Raw genomic sequence first — 8,232 nt, forward strand, 5'->3', positions numbered from 1 at the left:
TATGAGTAACAAGGTGAAAAATGTATGTGGACAGAGTACGGGGAGTGAAGGTGATGGGATGTGTGAAGACACAGTATGGGGAGTCAGGTGAGCAGGCAGTATAGAAAGTGAGGGGGGAAATATATGAGGAGACAGTATGATGAACAGGGGGATGTGAGAGGAGACAGTATGAGGAGGGAGGGGAATAGTGTGAGGAGACAGTAAGGGGGGAGAAAAGTGAGTGGGCAAAGAATAGAAACTGAGTAGTGGGGGCGTAGCATGGAGGGACAGTGTAAGGGCACAGCCAGGAGGGGACAGTATACCAAGGAGGGGGAGTGTGATGAGAGAGTACAGTATAAATACTGGGCCCTATAGGGGGGACACAGTATGAGAGGACAGTGTGAAGAGGGGGCCGGTATGGAAAGGAGAGGTCAGTGTGAAGAGCATATACCATAAGAGGGACAGTGCGGGGGTCATATTTTGTACAGACAATATAGTGAGGGGCAATTTTTTATTCAGGAACATTATAATGACACTTGTATCTTTAAGGGCATCATGTGGAAATTTTCTGCAAAAGAGCAGAGAAGATGGAAGTCTGCAGAGATGAGCTGTGGATGAGAAACCTCATCATGGGGTCTGGACAAGATGAAGAAAAGAAGGAGAACGCCTCCAGAGACGACATCATCTATAAGGTACCTGGAATAAATGTTATTTGTGATACTGACTAACTCTCATGTTTTTATTTATGTTAGTAGCATTAAAGGGAATGTCCAGGTTTGTAATGAGTCTGCAGTCATTCTTTGTGACTGCAGACTTCTGAATTCTCACAGTGTGCACTGCACACTGTCAGAATTCTCTCGTGCTTGCGATTTACATACATGCGGCCATGCGCTGACTAGACATGTGTGGCCTCACTCAATGAAAATGAACTGAGTGAGGCCGGGCACGTCTAGTGAGAACGTGGTCAGAGGTATACAAATCACATGCTTGTGCTGACATGACTGTCCACCGGCCAGGGAGAATCCTAAAAGTGTGCAGTGCATTAGTTGTGAGAATTCAGAAGCCTGCAATGTCAGGATTCAGCTCTGCAGGTTCCAGTAGCCGTCACATGGACACTTCACTCATATGTGACTTTCATACTTATGGTCCTGTGACAACAAGCTTCTCCTCTTGCTTCTCCCAGTTTTTCACTGAATATTGAGAGCATTAGGGAGAGGAGATTGTGGGTACATGACTAAGTGTGAAAATCGCACATGTCCTTGGGGGGGGGGGCATTAAAATGAATTCTTGCCCCGGGTGCCAGAAACCCTAGACACACCTCTGGTATATATATATATATATATATATATATATATATATATATATATATATATATATATATATCTCCATCCATTATCTATCTGTTTATCTATCTATCTATCTGTTATCTATCTATCTATCTATCTTTCTGTCATCTATTTATCTATCAATCTATCATCTATAATCTATATCTATCCATCTATTTAGTATCTATCTATCACATATCACATATCTATCTCTCCATCCACTTATCTATCTCTCCATCTACAGGTCCTTCTCAAAAAATTAGCATATAGTGTTAAATTTCATTATTTACCATAATGTAATGATTACAATTAAACTTTCATATATTATAGATTCATTATCCACCAACTGAAATTTGTCAGGTCTTTTATTGTTTTAATACTGATGATTTTGGCATACAACTCCTGATAACCCAAAAAACCTGTCTCAATAAATTAGCATATTTCACCCGTCCAATCAAATAAAAGTGTTTTTTAATAACAAACAAAAAAACCATCAAATAATAATGTTCAGTTATGCACTCAATACTTGGTCGGGAATCCTTTGGCAGAAATGACTGCTTCAATGCGGCGTGGCATGGAGGCAATCAGCCTGTGACACTGCTGAGATGTTATGGAGGCCCAGGATGCTTCAATAGCGGCCTTAAGCTCATCCAGAGTGTTGGGTCTTGCGTCTCTCAACTTTCTCTTCACAATATCCCACAGATTCTCTATGGGGTTCAGGTCAGGAGAGTTGGCAGGCCAATTGAGCACAGTAATACCATGGTCAGTAAACCATTTACCAGTGGTTTTGGCACTGTGAGCAGGTGCCAGGTCGTGCTGAAAAATGAAATCTTCATCTCCATAAAGCATTTCAGCCGATGGAAGCATGAAGTGCTCCAAAATCTCCTGATAGCTAGCTGCATTGACCCTGCCCTTGATGAAACACAGTGGACCAACACCAGCAGCTGAAATGGCACCCCACACCATCACTGACTGTGGGTACTTGACACTGGACTTCAGGCATTTTGGCATTTCCTTCTCCCCAGTCTTCCTCCAGACTCTGGCACCTTGATTTCCGAATGACATGCAAAATTTGCTTTCATCAGAAAAAAGTACTTGGGACCACTTAGCAACAGTCCAGTGCTGCTTCTCTGTAGCCCAGGTCAGGCGCTTCTGCCACTGTTTATGGTTCAAAAGTGGCTTTACCTGGGGAATGCGGCACCTGTAGCCCATTTCCTGCACACGCCTGTGCACGGTGGCTCTGGATGTTTCAACACCAGACTCAGTCCACTGCTTCCTCAGGTTCCCCAAGGTCTGGAATCGGTCCTTCTCCACAATCTTCATCAGGGTCCGGTCACCTCTTCTCGTTGTACAGCGTTTTCTGCCACATTTTTTCCTTCCAACAGACTTACCATTGAGGTGCCTTGATACAGCACTCTGGGAACAGCCTATTTGTTGAGAAATTTCTTTCTGGATCTTACCCTCTTGCTTGAGGGTGTCAATGATGGCCTTCTTGACATCTGTCAGGTCGCTAGTCTTACCCATGATGGGGGTTTTGAGTAATGAACCAGGCAGGGAGTTTTTAAAAGCCTCAGGTATCTTTTGCATGTGTTTAGAGTTAATTAGTTGATTCAGAAGATTAGGGTAATAGGTCGTTTAGAGAACCTTTTCTTGATATGCTAATTTATTGAGACAGGTTTTTTGGGTTATCAGGAGTTGTATGCCAAAATCATCAGTATTAAAACAATAAAAGACCTGACAAATTTCAGTTGGTGGATAATGAATCTATAATATATGAAAGTTTAATTGTAATCATTACATTATGGTAAATAATGAAATTTAACACTATATGCTAATTTTTTGAGAAGGACCTGTATTATCTATCTATCTATCTATCTATCTATCTATCTATCTATCTATCTATCTATCTATGATCTGAAAGTCAGTGCTGGGGTCAGCATGTGTGGAGGGGGCTTAAAGGGAACCTGTCACCCCCCAGGTGTTTGTAACTAAAAGAGCCAACTTGTGCAGCACTAATGCTGCATTCTGACAAGGTGGCTCTTTTAGTTCTTGTTCCTGCCACTGCTGAAATAATCGTTTATGAAATTTGTCCCTCATACCTTGAAATCGTCCAGGGGGCAGGTCTTTCCCCCCTAACACAGACGCACCACAGCCATCAGTTACTTCCTCATTTATTCTGGGCGCCGCCTCCTCAGCGTTATTGAATTGTCCCAGCGCCTGCGCTGTGATCTTAGGCCTTGGGCATGCATGCGCAGTTAGCGCTGCCCATCCACTGACATCACTTGTTGTCTTTCTTATTGCGCCTGCGTGGACGCGCGGCCTGAGATCCCGCCCCGCAGTGTGAATAAATCAGATGAGACTGCGGGGCGGGGTTCACGCAGGCGCAATAAGAAAGACATCAAGTGATGTCAGTGGACGGGCAGTGCTAACTGCGCATGCCCAAGGCCTAAGATCACAGCACAGGCCCCGGGACAATTCAATAATGCTGAGGAGGCGGCACCCAGAATAAATGAGGACGTAACTGACGGCTGTGGTGTGTCTGTATTAGGGGGGAAAGACCTGCCCCCCACACGATTTCAAGGTATGAGGGACAAATTTCATAAACAATTATTTCAGCAGTGGCAGGAACAAGAACTAAAAGAGCCACCTTGTCAGAATGCAGCATTAGTACCGCACAAGGTAGCTCTTTTAGTTACAAACGCCTGGGGGGGTGACAGGTTCCCTTTAAGAGATGAGATAGGATGACATATATATTAAACTAGATGGAGGCCTGATGCTATCGCATCGGGAGAGTGGTAATGTCATGATGGGGGCAGGCATGCGGCGCTGTTGTTGCCTAATGGCATCTTGTGATAATCGAATGACTTTTGCATCGGGGACTCATCTGCTTGATGTCTATGCTTATATGCATTGTTTTTGTCCCAGTGATGCTGTTGCTCTTCAAGAGTCTCATTTTCCCGTTGTTGTCTTCGACGTTCTGCTTTTGCTGCTTTCCTTTCATTGTCATTGTCTGATATTTGCTTTTTAAAGGGGTTTTCCCACAAACAAAAGTTAATTTTAAAAATTGACTGTGTCTGACCGTGTACGGAGCATACCACATCTCCTGGGCAGGGGAGAAAGCAAAAGACAATACTGACATTACAGCAGGAGATCGCAGAGGATACATTTTGTGAGGTAAAATATTTTTTTTAAACTGTCAGTGAAATACTTTACCTCACAAAATGAATCCACTGTGATCCCCTGCTGTAATGTCAGTATTGTCTTTTGCTTCCTCTTCTGCCCAGGAGATGTGGTATGCTCCGTACACGGTCAGACACAGTCAATTTTTAAAATTAACTTTTGTTCATGGGAAAACCACTTTAATGTGACCGACTTCTGCTTGTAGACATGTCGTGCATCTGCCGCTGGGATCAGCCAAATGATTCACTGCACTTGCTCGTAATTTGCAAAGTAAATCAGACCGCCGCCATCTTTGTGCAGACAGATAGCAGCGGTCACATTAAAACTGTGCATGCGCTCCTCCTGTACAAAGATGGCGGCAGTCAGTGAATCATTCGGCTTATCCCAGCGGTGGCGTGTTCGCGACTGTGTTCCGCTGGTGGTACCGCGCAAGAGGCTGTGTGAGTGTGAGTGAGTGTGTGTGTGTGTGTGGTGCGTACGGCATATAGAGTGTGTGTGGTGCGACGGTGTTCCGCTGGTGGTACCGCGCAATAGGTTGGTACCAGCAGCAGTTTCCATATTGAGGCACCCATCACTTGGGTGTCCCAATATGGCGGTCGGTGAACTTCCTCCGCTTGGAATTCTGGGATATGGTGGCATCTGGACAGAACAGGAAATGACAACATTACAAGGCAATTATATAAATAGATAGCGGGCATCTGTCTCTTACATCAGCAGCCAGAGCTGAACTCCGATCGCTCCTGCTACCACTATACATGCCTTCTCTGACAGCTGAATTTATATGTGGCAGTTGCAGGAAGCGTGTATCGGCCCATCAGCTATGTGATCCTAGGGCATCGATAGGTTACCATGGCATTGCCATCCTGATACTCTTGTACAGCTTAGCCACAGGCTGATCTTCATAGAAGAACCTCAATTTACACTATGTACTGCAATACTGTGGCATTGCTATATAAACAATCAGACAATTGCAGGTTTGAGCTACAGTATCTAACAGGACTAAAAAATAAAGTATAATGCAAAAAAGTTTTAAAAAGCAAAAAAAAAACTTAAAAAATATAAAATTTTGAAACATTGCCTTTTTCGGCAATACAAAAAAAAACATATTTGGTATTGTTGCATCCATTAAAGTCTAATCTATCAAAATATAAAATCCAATAAACTATGCAGTAAATGATGTGAAGAAACAAAAATTCAAAATTACAGAATTCTGGCTTTTTGATCATCACACCACCAAATGATATAACACACAATCAAAACATTGTACCCCAAATTGGTAAAAATAACGCTGTTAGTATGCCACGCAAAATACAAGTCCTCACGTAGCTCAATATCCTCAAGTCCTCACATAGCTACAACATTACTGTTGTGGCCACTGGATGTAGTCCTCCTAGTCGATTTGAACAAACTCTAACCTTTACATAAAAATGTCCAAACCAAATTCAGTCAGATAAAGCACATTGTAATGAAATTGCTCAGTTGCATCATTCTTGTCAATTGACGTCATAGATTTAAATATTAAAAGACAACTTTTTATTCACCTTGCCTTGGAGCTGAATTAGTATTATTGGTCAAACTACTACTAGACCATACATGGAACTATTTACTTCCACATCAGTCAGGCTCTAAGCAAGAGTGCCACCAAACATTCCAAGTCTTAAGGTACCGTCACACTCAGCGACGCTGCAGCGATATAGACAACGAGCCGATCGCTGCAGCGTCGCTGTTTAGGTCGCTGTAGAGACGTCAAACACAGCAGCTCCAGAACGATGCAGGAGCGATCCTGTGACGTAACGGTGACTCACTTATCGTTCTCACAGGTCGTTAGCTCCATGTAAAACATTGCTGGCGTCGTTGCTTTTGCTGTCAAACACGACGATACACACCGACCTGACGACAAAATAAAGTTCTGGCCTTCTAGCTCCGACCAGCGATATCACAGCGGGATCCAGATCGCTGCTGCATGTCAAACACAATGAGATCGCTAACCAGGACGCTGCAACGTCACGGATCGTTGTCGTTCTCCTTGTAAAGTTGCTGAGTGTGAAGGTACCTTTAGGAGTCCAAATAGATAGCTCTTGGCCAAAGGATGGTTGGGCTGATTGCTTGCTCTGTTAAAAGCTTCTGTGGAATCTGGCTGCTTATCTTGCCAATAACAAAGGGATTGTCAGTTCTAGACTTGCTAGATAATTATCTCCCACATCATCAGCTGTCAGAGATGAGTTGGGAGGCCTTCCCATACATTAGACTGTTTGGCATGCCCATCGATAGGTAGGTTCTGCCAATGTTAGCTTAACATCTTTATTCTTTAATCAAGTCCATTTGTGACTTACCCCAAATCATTTTTTTATAGCATGGAGGAAAAGGTCATCTGCAGTGTTCAAGATGCCCACTAACTTCCCCACAATTGACACCCAACATGTAGTAGATGTCCAGCTCAACTCTAGAGGCCAGCCACTGGTCATCCCATGCCACTGCAGCTCTCCTTTGCACCAAGTAGAAAAATAAATTGTATTTTCAGGCTGTGAAATACATCTTAGAGAAGCACAAAGGAAGGCCAACATTAAAAATGCAGAACAGTCAACAAACACTGAGATTAACTGCAATTCATATTCACGTAAACATGTTTATAGGTGCTGAAATCCAATGTGGCTAACAACTCTCCAATACCCCAAGGACAGCTAGTAGCTTTCTGGAGTGGCACAGATTCTGAAAGAATGGATCGCAAAGTCTGTAATTGTGGCACCCTCAAAATAATTGTTTCCTAAGCACCATGAAAGGTAGAAATCAGGTGAGGAGGGTGCTGCCAGCGTGAATAAATAATGGGCCAAAATTAACTCATGTGTAGTTAAGAGATATTAGAGTTAAGATGTGTAGGGCTGGCACTAAGAATGTTGTTCCTAGGCAGTGCTGGAAAGAGTCCCAAAAAGTCTATGCCCTTTGATTTAAAAACGTCAAAAGAAATGACAGCAGTAAACAGTTTAGTCTCATAGCTAGAAGAAAACACTAACTGTAAATCCTGAATGATACTTCACAACAGAACCAATGTGTTTGGCCATCTTGAATCTAAAGACTTCTCTGTCAAACATTTCATGGCCTATAGAATTCGAAAGACTTGGTAATATCAGGGCGAGCCAACAGTTGAACCTCCCCATGAGATCCTGACCATCCAATAACACAGGCCAACAAAAAACAACTTTTTTTATGTTTCTTTGATGAAAATAGGCAAATATTACTAATTTTGGGTCGAGAAACTCAAATATACCCACAGAATTGTTTAATTAGCTCTCGTTTTTTAGATACACGCCATGGAAGTATGTGCTGTAGGTAGCGAGAAGAATTCATTACAAGAGTATAAATTGCACAGTACAGTACACATATTTAGTATCGCCGCGTCCGTAACGACCCAACCTATAAAACTGTCCCACTAGTTAACCCCTTCAGTAAACACCGTAAGAAAAAAAAAAAAAAAACGAGGCAAAAAACAACGCTTTATTACCATACCGCCGAACAAAAAGTGGAATAACACGCGATCAAAAAGATGGATATAAATAACCATGGTACCGCTGAAAACGTCATCTTGTCCCGCAAAAAACAAGCCGCCATACAGCATCATCAGCAAAAAAATAAAAAAGTTATAGTCCTCAGAATAAAGCGATGCCAAAATAATTATTTTTTCTATAAAATAGTTTTTATCGTATAAAAGCGCCAAAACATTAAAAAATGATATAAATGAGGTATCGCTGTA

Source organism: Ranitomeya variabilis, chromosome 4 (assembly GCF_051348905.1).
Source record: "Ranitomeya variabilis isolate aRanVar5 chromosome 4, aRanVar5.hap1, whole genome shotgun sequence".
Taxonomy (NCBI): domain Eukaryota; kingdom Metazoa; phylum Chordata; class Amphibia; order Anura; family Dendrobatidae; genus Ranitomeya; species Ranitomeya variabilis.